At 36.5% G+C, this 16,452-nt stretch overlaps 1 protein-coding gene across 1 annotated transcript in view; it reads left to right on the top strand.

Moving 5' to 3' along the window:
* LOC149818935 (putative E3 ubiquitin-protein ligase RHB1A) overlaps window positions 1-16,452 on the top strand; it is a 44,661-nt gene that overhangs the window by 27,444 nt on the left and 765 nt on the right. The window lies entirely within an intron of this gene.

Genomic DNA, 16,452 nt, shown 5'->3' with positions numbered 1-16,452 from the left:
GATAAAGCTCGTTGGTGATTCAAATCCAAGTATTCATGATCGTGGTCGTGCATTTGAAGATATTCTCTTAAGTGTTCGTGTGATCCTTTTAGCGCTTGCGTGGTGGTGCTTCTCCAAATTTGTGGTGGAGTGCTCGTGTTCCATTTCTTGTCTACTCTACTTTTCTCTCTCTCTTTCTCTTCTCTTCTTCTTTCTATCCTTCTTGTCCCTTGTAAAAATGGATGACAAAGATAATGTCACCATGATGCCCATCAAACTTAATGATACTAACTATGTTATATAGGTTTCTATTATGAAGCATCACATATGGGGAAAAGGGTTGTGGTGATTAGTGGATAAATCCCATCCAGAGCCAAAACTAATCCTTACTAAAGTGAAAATTGAAAAAAGTACCTCTTTCTGATGGAGAGAAGACTAAGGCTATAGCTAGTTACGAGAAAAAGTGGAGTGGAGGATGATACATGTCAAGATTATGTCTTGGCTTATCAATAATGTGGACATTAAAAAATGTTTTAGCCTAGCAAAATTCGAGCACGCTAATAAGGCTTGAGAATATCTTAAAAATACGTATTTTTTAAAGATATTGCACATGTTAGCAATTTACAAGATAAAGCTCATACGATGACACAAGGGGACAAAAGCATTAAGGAACATTACAGTGACTTGTTCGAATGATGGGAAGTGTTGACTCTTCTAGAGCCTAAGTGACATTGTCTCAAAGATATCGAGCTTAGCCAAAAGCAAATAGATGCAGAACATTTCTATCAATTTATTAACAGCTTGAGACCCGAATTTGAGTCAACCAAATCGACTCTCCTTCGTAGGAGAAAAGTTCCCCCTATTGTTGACAATATTGAAGAATTAAATATGGAAGCGAACATGTTTAAAAAGCGTACTATCAAAATAGAAGAAGACTCCGTCCTACCCGTTTCTAGACCAGGAAATTACATACGTACCTGTCACATGGACTCTTCTATAGGGTCGCCACACATGCATTGATGCGATGTGACACAAGTGTGGGTGCGGCTACCATAAGAATCAACCACAACAGGTGTGGTCAACCCGCACCCAAGGTTATAAATGTCCAAAAATGGACTCGATCAACTATGACCGAGTTTATTTCAGTTCAAATAAAAACAACCACAAAATCGTGGTTTGGGGGGAGGGGGGTGTTAGGGCACAATTGCGTGAACCTCCCCACCCCTTCTCGACCTCCTTCGCCTCCCATCCCCACTCCTTCTCCTCTTCCTACGGTAGTGACAACGTTCTTCTCCTCTTCCTACGGTAGCAGCGACATTCTCCTTCTCTTTGAACATTAGCGACACTATTTAGCCTCTCTCTCCTCCCCTCTTCTTCTTTCTCTTCCTCTATTTCTTCTTCTTCTTCCTTCTCTTCCTCCCTCTACCGTCTCCTCTCTTTGTTCTCTCTCTCTCTCTCTCTCTCTCTCTCTCTCTCTCTCTCCTTCCTCCTCCTCCCCTCATTGGCGTAAGGGCCGAAAACCGAACCCAAGGTTATTGGGTTCGGCTCTGCTGTACCGAAGGTTGCTAGTTTCGGCTCTGTTGAATCCAGGACAGGACTGGGTTAGGCAGAACCCAAGCCTGGGTTTGACAGAACCAGAACACCAGAACCCAGGCCTGGGTTCGACAGAACCAGAACCCAGGGTTGTTGGGTTCAGATATGCTAAACCCAAACTTGGGTTCAAAAGAACCTGAACCCATACCTGGGTTTAGAAGAACCGAACCCATGGTTGCTGGGTTTGGCTCTGCTGAACCCAGGCTTGGATTCAGCAGAACCTGAACCCAGATGTGGGTTCAGTAGAACTGAACCTAGGCTTGTTGGGTTTATCTCTGCTGAACCCAGGGCTAGGTTTGAGAGAACCTGAACCCAGACTTGGGTTCAGAAGAACCAAACCCAGGTTTTGCTGGGCGAAGCTCTGTTGAACCTAAGTCTGGATTCGGCAGAACCTGAACCCAGTGTGGGTTCAACAAAATTGAATCCACGTATGGGTTGGGTTCTATAATTCTATTCTAAATTTAGCCAGCTATTTTTATGAATTTTATTTGAATAAAATGTTGCTTGACTTGTTTGATTGATATGCAATTTGCTTGACCTTGACTTCTATTTCATTGTTAATTTGATTTATTGCATGAATTTATGCATGATGAATTGATGATATGATAATTATTTTTATTTCATTAATAATGCTAACTTAAAACTGTGTGTGTGTGCATATATATAATCACTAGAATATGAGAACTAACATGTGAACCACTATTTTCATGGATTTTTTATTATTTTCTCTTGAATCTAACCATATGGATGTGATCTACATGCTTGGTTTTATAAGAACCTGCCCTTGAATCATCTGATTTTGATGCATAAACATAATTTTTTAAGGTTTCAAAATCAGTGGCTCATAATCTTCTTAAATATTCAAGCATTCAAAAGTCACATTTTTCATCAAAAATACATGATCCAATGGTTGATTCCTAGCAATTTCACCATGCCAAGCACATCCATATGGTTGGATTTGCAAAAAAAGTGTTGGAAATGCCCATATTTCTAGTTCTCATTATCCCCGTTACTCTCTTTCTCTCTCTCTCTATATATACCCTCCCCTCACCCAAGTTTTTTTAAAGTGCCGCATTGTCGCACCCGCACCTGCACCCATATTTGCACCCGCACTTATGTGACATAGATACACACTTACACGCCATCCCACTATGGAAGACAAAGAAATGATGATGATAAAAGAAAGGTTATTTGTCATTATTGTCATGAACTGGGACATGTCAAGCCTCAATACCCCAAACCAAATACTTATGAGAAGAAGGTTTCTTCAATTGGCTCTCTACAAGAGTTTAATGACATCAATACTACCTCTCAAAATTCAACCATCGAAAGCATGTATCTGGATTAATTAGTGGAAGCACTGCAACTTCTCCTCAAAGGAGTGTCTCCATCAACGTAGTCGCTATCTCATCTTTTTCCGATCCCGATAAATTTTCTTGGCTTCTTGACTCGGGTGCCTCATTTTATATGACCTCTAATTATAATATTTTATCTAAATGTCATAATAACTCAAGTGGGTCAAATGTTTTTACTAGTGATGGTACATCTCTCGATATTAAAGGAATAGGGAATTTCAAAAGTTCTTTTCAAAACTCAAAAAGGTTTACTATTCCAAAAGTTAGACATATTCTTAAATTAAATTTAAATATTTTATCTGTTTCTCAAATATCTAACCATAGATGCAATGTCTCCTCCTTTGATGGTTGTTGGGTGCAAGACCGTCGTTCAAGGAAGCTAATTGGGGAAGGCTATATAGAAGGAGACTTATATTACATTAGTTTTTTAGAAATACCCAAAAGTATTTTTTGTTGTAATGTTTAGAAAATTAACTTAGATATGTGGCATAAAAACTTGGCCTTCCTAATGTATCCAAAATTTAGTATTTTTCAAGTTTAGAAAACTTTTGTAAAGAAATTACCCTTTCAACAAATAACTTTTTTCTTCTTCTAGACCTCTTGAGTTAATAATACATTCAGATGTATGGGTCCCAACACCAGTTGTATCAAAGGGTGAATATGCTTACTATGTAATTTTTGTTGATGATTTTTCTAGGCATACTTATGTTTATTTCTTTAAATATAAACTCGAAGTTTTCTTATATTTTTAAATATTTCACAATTTAGCCAGAAATAAATTTGAAAATGATATTTCTATCTTTCAAAGCGATTCAAGAGGAGACTATTTATCAAAAGAATTCAAAGATTATCTAAATTTACATGGCATCATACACCAAAGATCTTGTCCTCATTCACCTCAACAAAATGGTTTGGCCAAAAAAATGCAGACACATTATAAAAACCACTAGAACTTTGCTTATAACAAACCAAGTACCAAAGGATTTTTGAGCTGAGGCTGTTTTAACTATGTTTATCTAATGTGTCACAAAAATAAAAAAAACTTTATGTTTCAAGAAATGTATAATTCTTAGAAAAAGAAGGTTTTTTTTTTTAAAAACTCTAAGGAAACCCCAGACTATTCCTTTGTATTGGATCTAATTCCAAAATTTGATGATGATTGTGATTATGAATCTGATTTTGATGAAGATCATGCAATTAGAAATGATTTGGAGAATGAGGAGCAATCTCACAATGATAATGAAGAGCAATCCCAGAAGGACAAAAACTGGATTCAATATTCTAGGCCAAAGGATCCTAAACCCCATGTGCATTAGATAGATATTCTAGAACTGAAACCCAATTTGAAGTCCAATCTAGAAGGTCATCTAGAATTTCAAAACCACTTGAAAAATTTGCATCCTATGATTTTTTTTCACCCAAGTACAAAGCCTATATTGCTTTAATTCATTCATATATATATATATTGTAATAACCATGATTTTTATCAGATAAATAAAGGTAGACTTTAAGTCATTAAGGTAATACACGAAATTTTATGGTTTTAATTATTTATTCGTAATTGGATCTTAGATAACCTATTTGGATCCTTGAAGTAAATCGGATTTTAATGAGACAATTTCTATAACACTTTAGTGGGATTGGTATAGCTTAAGGCGATGTTCGGATCCACCATATTGCATTTGGATCTTCGACATCAGAACTTTAAATATTAATCAGGATCCTTAAATTGAAATCATAAAGATCAATGTACATTTAGCTGGATCCATAATAGTTCATTTGGATCCGTAGTTCTAAATCAGAGTATGATCAAAACTTCGGATTTCTGGATCCGAATTTATTAAAAGGATTGACGAAGCACAATGGATCTTGGATCCATATTAATTTATGTTAATTTTTGGATAACGTAAATGGATCTATATTAACCTATGAAAGACCCACAAGATCGTATCGAAGAATAAACCAAATGTATTAAGAATATGGTATTTTAAAGCTACTAACATTTTGAATCCTTAGACGGATCCAAATTGCCCAACTAGGGGGTTTCATTAAAAGATTTGGGTTGCGGGTCTCGGTGGTGGCCAAACCGAAACCGTACCCAATTGAAGTGTAATATATATATACACATAAGATAATAATAACAATACTAAGTATAAATAAAAATATATGGATCCGTAGTTGGATCCGTATGGGTCCAAATATCGGACCCAAACCATCGATGGGCCGCATATTCAAATCGGGGCAAGAACGCGGGTCATGGATCCGGTCGATCCGCGCCTCGCACCGTACCGTGCGTTAAGTAAGGGCCCCTACTCGATAAATCGAGTGTTAGGGTTCATTTTTGAACCCTAACTCGTCGTGAGGGGTGGCTAGGGAGCGTGGATGCGCAGCCGAGAGGAGTGAAGGAGGTAACCTCCTCCTTCCGTTTCGGGGGCCACCATCCTACAAAATCCCCCTCCCGAGTCTCTTCCTCCCACCTCCCTCTCGTTTTTGCACGCGCCAGCAGGGGCAGCCGACACCCTCTGCATCTCCCCCTGCGATCTTCCTCTCTCGCCTCTCTCTCGGCTCTGCACTCCCAGCGTGCGACTGAGCCGGCGCTGGTGCGATGTTGGTCGATGTCGTCGCCTGCAACCTCCCAGCAACCCGAGCCACTGTCCTCTACAACCTCCCTGCAACTTTTCCCCTTTGCGAGCTCTGGTGACAACGCCACCACCTTCGTTTCCCCTTTCTTTGGCAGCACCGACGGGGTTCGTCTGAGCGACCATTGCACCACAGCAACCTTCGATCGTCGGAGAAAGGTAGGATCTGTAACTTATCTTGTGGGTTATTGAGTGGCTCTGTGTGTGCTTGTATTGGTCAAGAAAAAAAAAATTCTGATAACCTAAGCCGAGAACCCAATTTCTTAGATTTGGAGGGGGTTTCTCGTGTGTAACCCTAACTCAAAGAATGGGGGGTTGTATTTCGGATCTTTACCTTAAAATATGTACAATCCCGAGTGTGTATTTCTTTTTAAATTTCTGTAAATAGCTTCTTATTTTTTTTCATATATTCTGCTTTCAAATCCTGCTAAATTCTTTGTTAAATTATCAATCATGACGGAATTTGGATTTTTGGTTCTAGTACACTACAACCCAGTCGATCCTTGTAACTGCATTAGTCTGTATAACGTTAAATAATTGATAGTTCAATTTGGGTAATTTCGGTAATTGTTCCTAGCAAAAAAAAAAAAGATGTGCATATTGAACCCTGAATACAATATTCATTATTACCGGATGATTTTCAATTAATCTGTTCAGATATGTATATTTTGAATTACTCTACTTATATATATATATCAGAATAAAGACTGACCTGTGAATTTTGAGTGAGTATTCAATATTTTCTAATATGTTTGTGCATGTGTCTGTAAGTGCTTATGAGGCTGTTGAGCATCATGTATGCTATAACTATATTTTGAAGGCCTGACCAACTTATAGATTTTATTTTCATGTTCCGTACAATGATAGTGAACATGTCATTTAGTTAATTAGGTTTACTCTAATGACAATACTGCGAGATCTTGACGCGAATGCTGGCTGAGTTTGTCATCCTTGCCCAAGAAAGAACAAACTTCAACACTTGAAAGACGAAATAGGTTGAATTTTTAGTATTTTGGTTGATTTACATATTTGGTGTAATGGACCATCTTCTATCTGCAAGTTAAATGGGACATCTTGATTTCTTTGTAACACGGGTTGTAGTAAGTTCAATCCTTAGTATGTGACATATGCAATGATTACATGTTATATTATTTATGTTCAAATTATGAATCTGATCCGCATAACTTAGGGTTCTGTTATGTTTACCAATATATTTATGAATAGTCAGATAGTAAAACCCGATCCAAACGGATTGTGGATATGCGATTATGCTGCATGGCTTTCAAGAAAAATTAAAATCTGGTTTGCCTGTTTCCCAGGTTGAAGCAGCTGATCAAAATTTGTAATATGTTTAAACAGTAAATTGCGAGTTTGTGTGATTGACATATTAACACAGTTAATCAGAAATGTGTGTTTTTGTTAAAATAGCAAATCTTTAAGTGTATGATAGTCTAAAGATGTTATATTATTTTGACGGTTTTAATACTTGAGTAATACGTTATTTTGTGGATTGCTATTAAGCTGATTTGCCTATTATTTTGTTGGCTGTGATCCGATCTGAGTACTTGTGATCATGTATAAGCTTATACAGTTGTATGCATGATGTTGTGTGAAATTAAAAATGTTGCAGTCTCATAAGCTTCTTTCTCATAGTTTAAAGTATGTTGGTTGCGATTTGTTTTAGTAGAACTCATATGCTTTCTCAGATGAAATCTGATTCAGTCATGTTCTTCTCAGTGATGTTTGAGATACATTCTCTTGTATGTCCTGTTCAGTTGATATTGCTCATTTGGGGCTCAACTGCATAGTAACTTGTATATTAAGTTGATATTTAGTTGCATATTAAGCTGCATAATTTATGATGTTTAATTGCATATTCCTTAAATTGTTTCAATGCCCATTATGTGCATATCATCTAGAAGATTCAAATGGCCATTAAGATGCTTATTCTCCAATGTCCATATGCATGTTAAACTGTATATTTTTCTGAAGTATTATTGCCTAACACTACATACTTGTTGAAAGTATCAAATGCCAACTAAGCTGTATATCTTGTGGAATGTTCAAATGAGAATGTGTGGAGAAAAGTATTTAGTTATATTACCAAATCTCTAGGATTACACTGCATGCTCAATAAAGGACACCGACAATGTTTTTGCTTGTTGGCAGAGTTTTTAATACATGCCACCCTGTGTTGGGATGTCACAAGTCAAAACCTAATGGTACGTTGTGGCAATTTGCAATTGAAGAATAAATAAATAAATAATAATGATGAGGAATGATGATCTGGTAACCGAACCTATGGGTCAGTTTGTGGTGGGCATATGAATGTCAAGCCAGTGTATTGAGGGTCATGCATAGACCATCGAAGTTATGATGTGAATCCACATGAAAATGAAAATATAATATTGTTGTCCGACTGGTTTAAAGGCACCGGGGCATTCGTGCTTGACTGGTTTAAAGGCACCGGAGCACTTTGGGTGGGTTATGCAATCAATATGACAAAGGATTGAGACTGGTTTATACACCTTGGTAAAATGACTAAGGTTGGGAATTCTACTGCTATGATAGTAGAAGGAAGTTGGGGAAAAACCCCATACTTCGGGAACATAATTAAATGAAAAGATTAACCCACTCAGATTCGGGCTTACCTTGGAGAGGGTAAGTGGTACAAAACTCCGGGGACATGTGTTTTACTGTTTCGAGCTAAAGTGACTCGATGGTCCCCAGTCCTCGGAGTTGGGGGGACCCAGACTACCAATATGTCCTAGGTGATAGATCTTTGTTCTTCTGCAGAAGTTAGGGATGCATCCTATTTTGGTTTTGGCCTTTGGGAGGTTCTCTCGGTCACTGACCGCTCCCTTGGGATTTCAGTCTCAGTTAGAATGTTCGGGTTAATAAAACAACTTTGAATAATATACCCCCGAACGTTCTCTTCTGTGATGGTTGCCTCGGCCCGTGTGTACCCGCGGGATAAGAAAAGATAAACATCAATTAGAACAGTTAGGTATCACTGTGATGGAGTCATTAAAGAGACATTTGCATATTTTTCAGCATGTTTTATATTGTAATGATCTGAAATCCTGAAATGGGTCAATACGAGGTGATTGAACTATTACATGAAAGTTATGCATGTTATTGTTATTGCTGTTGCATCGCCTACCTCACTTGCTTATTCATGTTGCATACTATGCTTTACCTGCTCAGTTATTGTTATTGCATAATTGTTTACCTGCTCATGTATATGACTGTTGATTATTGTTGTTGCTTTACGTGCTATTGTATATACTAAAGATTTACACTTGACACCCACATCACATACTAGACTCATGATGTACCTGCATTAAGAGTCACAGTTTTCCTACTTAGACGTGGTAGTCTAATTCCAATCAATTTACTATTTTTCAGGTAAAGACTAGGGTTTATGAGCGGCTGCGGGATGAGGCATCAGATTGAGATTTTTGGATTTATTGTTCCAGGGATGGTTGAGTTCATTTTATGTTTTTAAAACTCTGATGTCATTATTCCTTGATAAATGGAAGGAAATAAATGTGTTGGGTTTTCTCTCCACCGTAATGTCTCGAAATGCTTAACTCTATTTTATTTCTTGTTTCCGCTGTTATATATATAAAAAAAATCCTCTTAAATTTGGGTAAAAAATTTTTGGGGCATTACATATATATATATATATATATATATATATATATATATATATATATATATATATATATATATATATATATATATATATATATATAACCCTCAACCTATGCTCAAGCCAAAAAACACTCTGAGTAGGTAGAAACCATGAGGTTAGAGCTAGAAGCCTTAGAAACGGCCGAAACCTGGAGTATTTAAGACATCCCACATGGAAAGAAACCCATAGGTTGTAGGTGAGTATATAAAGTGAAAACTAAGAGTGATGAAACTCTTGAAAGATACAAAGCCAAATTAGCTGCCAAAGGATATTTTTAGAAATATGACAGATTATGAAGAAACCTTTGCTCCAATTGCTAAGATGACCACTATTAGGACCTTAGTAGCCTTAGCTTCTATTAGAAAATGACTCATATAAAAAATGGATGTCAAAAATGCATTTCTTAATGGAAACCTAGTTGAAGAAGTTTTTATGTAAGGTCTATCTAGTATAACTATTCTTAAGGGAAAAACTCTTCGTTTGAATAACTCTCTATGGTGGTCTTAAACAAGCATCAAAAGCTTGATATGATAGGTTTAGTCATGTTATGTTTGATATTGGATTTCAATCTTGCTTTACTGATACAAGTTATGCTTGATATTTGATTTCGATCTTGCTTTACTGACATAACCTTGTTTGTTAAGATTTTTGATGCAGGTATCGTTATCCTTCTTCTCTATGTGGACGATATAATTATCACTGAAGGAGACAAACAAAGAGTTGAAAACATTAAAAAACTTACAACAACAACAACAACTACGTTTTTATCCCAAAACAATTGGGGTCGGCGATATGAACAAAAAAAAAATCATTTTGGGTCTTCCACATGAATCCTTCTCCTCCAATCATTTCTATCCAATGCCATGTCCTCGGTGAGATTCAAAGCATTCATATCCTTTCCTATCATCTCCATCCAAGTCTTCTTAGGCCTACCCCGACCTCTTTTAACTAATATATTTTTCCATTTCTCCATCCTTCTAACTGGAGCATTATTAGGCCTCCACCGAATATGTCCAAACCACCGTAAACGATTCTCTCTCATCTTATTTTCAATGGATGCAACGCCTACCTTCTTACGTATCTCATCGTTTCGAATCTTATTTTTTATTGTATTTCCACACATCCATCTAAGCATACGCATCCCAACTACACTCATTTTTTGAATATGATGTCTCTTGGCAGCCCAACATTCCGTACCATATAGTAAAGCGGGCCTAATTGTCGTCCTATAAAACTTTCCCTTCAACCGCAATGATACTTTTGAATGATAGAATTTAAAATGACTGATTTAAGTTTTTTAAAATACTTATGAATTGAAGATGCTTACTCTCCTAGGGGTTATATGTTGTCTTAGTCTAAATTTGTTCTTGATATTGTCTTCAGGTTTAGGATAACTGATGATAAGAAAGTTGATACTCCAGAAGTAGTCAATGCTAAAATGAGAATTAATGATGTGCAGATCCAATATCTTATAGATAGCTTATCAGAACACTTTCTTATCTTTCAATTATAAGACCTGATATAGCGCATGCAGTTCATATAACATGTCAATTTTAGCATGCTCCCACTTTTGTTCATATGATAGCTGTCTTACGTATTATTAGATATATTAAGACTTTTATTTATCAAGGCTTTTTCTTATCTGTTTCTTCTACATTAGATTTAATTGCTTATACTGATGCTGACTGGGGATGTAATCCCAATAACAAACACTCAACCACGGGTTTTTGTGTTTTTTTAGGTGAATCATTGATCTCATGGCGGTGTAAGAAGCTACAAAAGGTCTCTCTCTCTTCGATTTAAGTTGAATATCAAGGCATAGCTACAACCACCATGGAGGTGGTCTGACTAAGAAGATTGCTGACCGATACAAGAGTTCAGATAAAAAGAGCTTCATGAATGTATTGTGACAACAAAAGTTTCATCTACATTGCCTGCGCCAACATCTTTCGCGTGTACCAAACATATAGAGGTTGTCCAGCTGTAAGTTTGAGGGGGAATGTTAAATTGTGTATGTATATATATATATATATATTATAGATGTATATAATATATATGGCTGTATATTTATATATATATATACATGTACTAATCTATATGTATATATATGTGTACTATATATGTATATATATAAAATTATTATAACTATAGTTTCTTTTCTTTTTCCTTTTAGTTTTTTTTGAACTAGTCAACTAAAAGTTGACTAGTCAATAAAGACGATGGAGCTGGTCCAACGTCTCTATTGTATTCCCAAGTTGTGTATAAATAAGGGCGAGCCCCCCCTCTCAATGGAATTCTTCTTGCATATTGTGTCTCAAGAAAATATATATTTTTTATATATTATTCTTTGTATGTGCCCTTGGTGGCATTTGTGATTGTGCTCTTTGTAGCATTTGTGATTGTGCCCTTAGTGGCATTTGTGCTTGTGCACTTTGGACTTGTTGGTGGACACTTTGTTCGTGCTTGAAGGTGCACCTTACCTCTCTTTACAAACCTATGACTGGTGCATGAGCATGGAAGGATGGGAAGCCTGGGAAGAGTTCTGTAACAGCAGGGGATGTCAGGTCACTGTGATCTTGAAAAAATGCTGGGACACAGAGAATATATGCATTCAGAAAATGCATGTATAGTATAGTTGAAGTATCTGAGTATTCATAACAACCTGCAACATGATGTCTTCATATATTTTTGATATCATTGAAAAAGATGAAAAAGATGCGCATGCAACCTACAAAAAATATAAATAAAGTATGGACAACTAGTTTCGTGCATTCATGGGATGATACTACACAATATAATTAAATATTACTTGTGATCTAGTGTTACACTAGTACTGTTGGATATGTTCTAACAGCTTAGAAAATATGTTTAACATTGCTGATATTGTTTTTTGGAATATTTGTTCTCACTTTTCCCCTATAGTAGTAAAGTACTGAACTTTTTGGTGAAATAGGGCTTTGCCATTGAAATGATAGCTTCTGGCATCATCTTTCGGGCAGCCTACATTTCCAAAGTTTTTTTCCTGAAATTGACTTTTTCAATCTAGTTACAAAATATAATCCAAATTTTATGGTTATTTTTGTTCCAAAATTCATTTCTTAAAATTTGGCTGCCTGATTAGGGTGTGTTCTCTTTGAGAGGATTTCACAAATATATTTCCTTCTTGCTTGATGATTTTGATCTAATTTATGGGGTTAGCTATGTGACATGGACATGTAGCATGTGTATCTTTAATCAATTCAAGACAACACTTGGGCACACCTAGGAGTGTAACTGAGACGGTCATACCCGAACCTACCCGCCATCCCTAACCAATTATAGTTGACCCGACCCGATTTTAGTGGACCCACGTGTTCGGGTCAGGTTCAAAATATTGACCCATAATGAAAATGGTCAGGTCTTGGGCAAAGTTGCCAGTCGAGGAAGTGTGAGCGGAAAGCGAGGCACTTTCAAAATTTTAGGAAGCGTGGAACGACTTAGAAGCGACCTAGGAAGCGAACCGGAAGCAACCTAGGAAGCGAAAAAAGAGAAAAAAAAATAAAAATACAAAAAAAATGGTAAAAGGGGGAAGCGAGGGGGAAGCACGCTTTCCATGGGAAGTGCGCTTCCCAAAAATGGGAAACACGCTTCCCAAAAAAATTTTGTGCTTTCCAGAGCATTTCGGTAGCGCAACGTTTCGCGCTTCCGAAACGTGCTTGGGGGAAGTGCACTTCCCCACTTTCTTTGGCGTTTCCAGTAACTCTGGTCTTGGGTATGGCAAATGAAGACCCAAACCCGTTTGAGCCCAATTCGCTTTTTATACCCGACCCAAATGGTTCTTCATATTGTAAAAATGAACCGACCCGAACCTGACCCAATTATGTACCTGAATCCACTTTGTACCCGAACCGATCCAAACCTGAACTGATTATGTACCAAAACCCGATTTATATGTAAGCAGACTTCAACATAACCCAAGCTTATGATACACTTTGAATAACCCAAGCTTATGATACACTTTGAGTATGATATATCATTGATGTCTTTTTATTTCAACTTCAAATGATTGGTTGGTATGATTGGCATGAAGTTAGAATAGTTAATAAACTTCTCATTTGTTAGCATATAATATTAATAAATTGTTGATTCCATTAATTTACATATTATTTTATTGGTGGGTTCTTAGGTTTAGAATACCAATCATATCAAGACCTGAGCTGAAACCCAAACCCGTTAAGACCCGAACCGTTCATACGCGCATCCGTTAACCCATATGGGTCTACTTTTTTAGTCATCCCAGACCCGAATCCGACCCAAATCAAAACCAGTCTATTAAAATCCGAACCGGTTACTTTGTATACTGGCAAAACCAAAGCTCTTTGAATTCATATGGGGAAAAGTAGAAAAATTCAGCCAATTTATCTTGTTTTGTGATATATGAATAATATTGCAGGAAATATTAAATATCCTTCAAAATAAGATCCAGACAAATCTGACTTAATGGTCACATGGAATAAATGAACTTCAATTGAATTGGATCATAGTAGCTTCTCAACTCTTCAAAAAGAAAATCAATGTGACAGTTTTTTTTTTTGAATTAGATTAAAGATAGAAAAGTTTCATTGCAAGGAATCTTGCTTTATGTTACATAGCAGGTAAGGGCAACAGTTAAAAGGAAAAAGGATCCTTCAACTGTACTTGAAATATACAAATTCCCAATTTTGAGAGACTCATTCTAAAAATATTCCTCCAGTTCAACAGTTAGATAATCAGAAAATAGAATGCTAACTCCCTATGTCACATGGATACAGATGCGGGAACGGGACACCATGTGGATAGATTTGGTAGGACATAACAGTTCTAAAAAATTAGGACATGGGGACACAGTTGTACACACACATTTTTTTTTTAATTTAAAGTAATAAAACATGAATATCATCTCAAAGTTCAAGAGTAATTAAATCAAACAATGAAACTAAATTGAAACTGAAATACAATATAGTTGATAACAAATTTTAAAAGAAAAAAGAACGGCAAGTGAACACAGAATAAGTAGTCAAAATCCTAAAAGGAAATAGCTAAAATTAATTACATAATGTTGATTATGTCTCAGATTGATCTGGCTGTGTCCATGAAGTGTCCAGGTGTGTGGATGCATACAAAGTATCATATGTCTAAGGAAGGCATTCTTTTTTTAATAACGGGGAGAAACCACCATCTATCTCACATGGATATGGCTGTGAACACGGGGATTAGACAATTTTTTGTAGTTTCTAATCTGACTTCTCTATAAGGGGATACAAACAATAGGCAAAATAGAGCATCTGTATGATATAAAGTTATAAACCATTGTTATGGTTCTGAAGTCCTGTTATGGTCTAAGAGGTGTCGCATTGACTGCGACCCTATTTCAGTGTTTACAATGTAAAACTCCATGAGTACTCTCCCCTACCCACCGGAGATAGGTTCCCATTAGCTTTGACCTTGCGGCAAAGGATCCACACCCCATGTGTCTAATTTGCAACATCCTTCAACTTGAATGCCTTAAGCTGACCCACCTAGCCAGGTGTCTGGAGCCCTTATTGGCATCTAAAAAAGGTGTTTATGTTTTGTCGATTCATTTAACAAAATGATCCATATTATGTCTAATTTATTTATGGTTATCCTTAAATTTTGGCTTTTAGCTAAGCCGTTCAATCAGGAAAATCATTGGATACACTCATAGGTTCCAAACACCCTAGCAAGAAACACTATAAATTTTCCTTTTTTTGTCACACCGGACCTCCAGCTGTGATCTACATGCTTGATTGAGTAGCTGCGACCAGCCCTGAAATCATGAGTTTTCAGCATGTAGACAAAGGCCTATAGTGTACTAAAATTCACCCCTCAAATAATATTGATTCAGTGGTCTATTCCTACTAATTTGACCATGCTGAACACATCAGATGGGGTTATATTTGGTCAATATGACCTGTCCTCATGAGTTCAAAGTTTCAAACTAGGGGCTTTAGTGTAGCCAAGATTTTCCCGTTCAATCAAGCATAAAACTTTCTGGAGGTAATTGAAGGCTTTGAAAGGAAAAAAAAAATAAAAGGAAAATTTGTATGGTTTCTCACAATCATATTTTGTGACGAGTCACATGGCTTGTTGACTTTTCCTTTCTTGCCTATGCTAGGCACAGGGCAAGGCAGGAATATAGCCTTACTAATAAGCCTGTATTCCTTCAAGGTATGGGCAAAAAGTATTTAATACTGTACCAACCAAACATATTGGATCTAATACCAAACCTGATATCTTCAAAAAAAAAAAAAAAAATATATATATATATATATATATATATATATAGAGAGAGAGAGAGAGAGAGAGAGAGAGAGAGAGAGAGAGAGAGAGAGAGAGAGAGAGAGCCTAAATATCTATATTGTGAGAGTTTTTGGTTATAGAAATGACCCACATGCAATCAGTGAAGTTTCAGCTCAGTTCAACACTGAGGTCGACTGAAATATGTTTGGACTTTGTAGTTGAACAAATTTATAAAAGTGAGATTTTCCCCTCGTTTGAGAGCAAACAAAATGAATCCAGATTTTAACATGCTTCAGATGTCAACTTGAGCCAGAAATTGATACATGATATCTACGGACAGCTATCTAATGTTCGATGCATTGGTACCCAAAACATCCAGAAGCTGAAGCCACTGAAAATCCCAATCTGAAATTTTTAGATGTACATTTTTAGTCTTTATTCTCTTGTGCTGGGGTATAGAGTGGTAAATGAGTGCTGAGTGCTGTTTCCTAGACATGAAAATTTGTAGTCCTAAATGCTATATATAATATTACATGATATTTGCATAATTGAAGATATTAATGATTATCTGTTTTTGAAATTGCTGTGTTTGTGTCACTTAGCGTGGTATCCTATCCCCTTGTCTATGTGACATAATGCCCAACCTCATCTTCAAGTTTCCCTCACCTGTTTGTGTATCAGCATCTGAATCATATCATGTTTCTCCTTAAAATCCACCTGCTTCTCCTCTTTCACCTTAGAATTTATCTCTTCATCTGCTAAACTGCTGCAACTATTATTTTGTTCCCTCAACAACCTGGCAAAATTATCATCCCCTTAAATTGATATGCTGGTTGACATTTCTGAGTTTCAGAATTTTATAGCTATTCGCCTGAGGATCTGCTTCCACTTTATTAGATATAGAAAGAAT

This window comes from Nuphar pumila, chromosome 13 (assembly GCF_984573655.1).
Source record: "Nuphar pumila chromosome 13, dmNupPumi1.hap1.1, whole genome shotgun sequence".
Lineage (NCBI taxonomy): Eukaryota > Viridiplantae > Streptophyta > Magnoliopsida > Nymphaeales > Nymphaeaceae > Nuphar > Nuphar pumila.
This window is presented reverse-complemented; position numbering and strand designations above follow the sequence as displayed.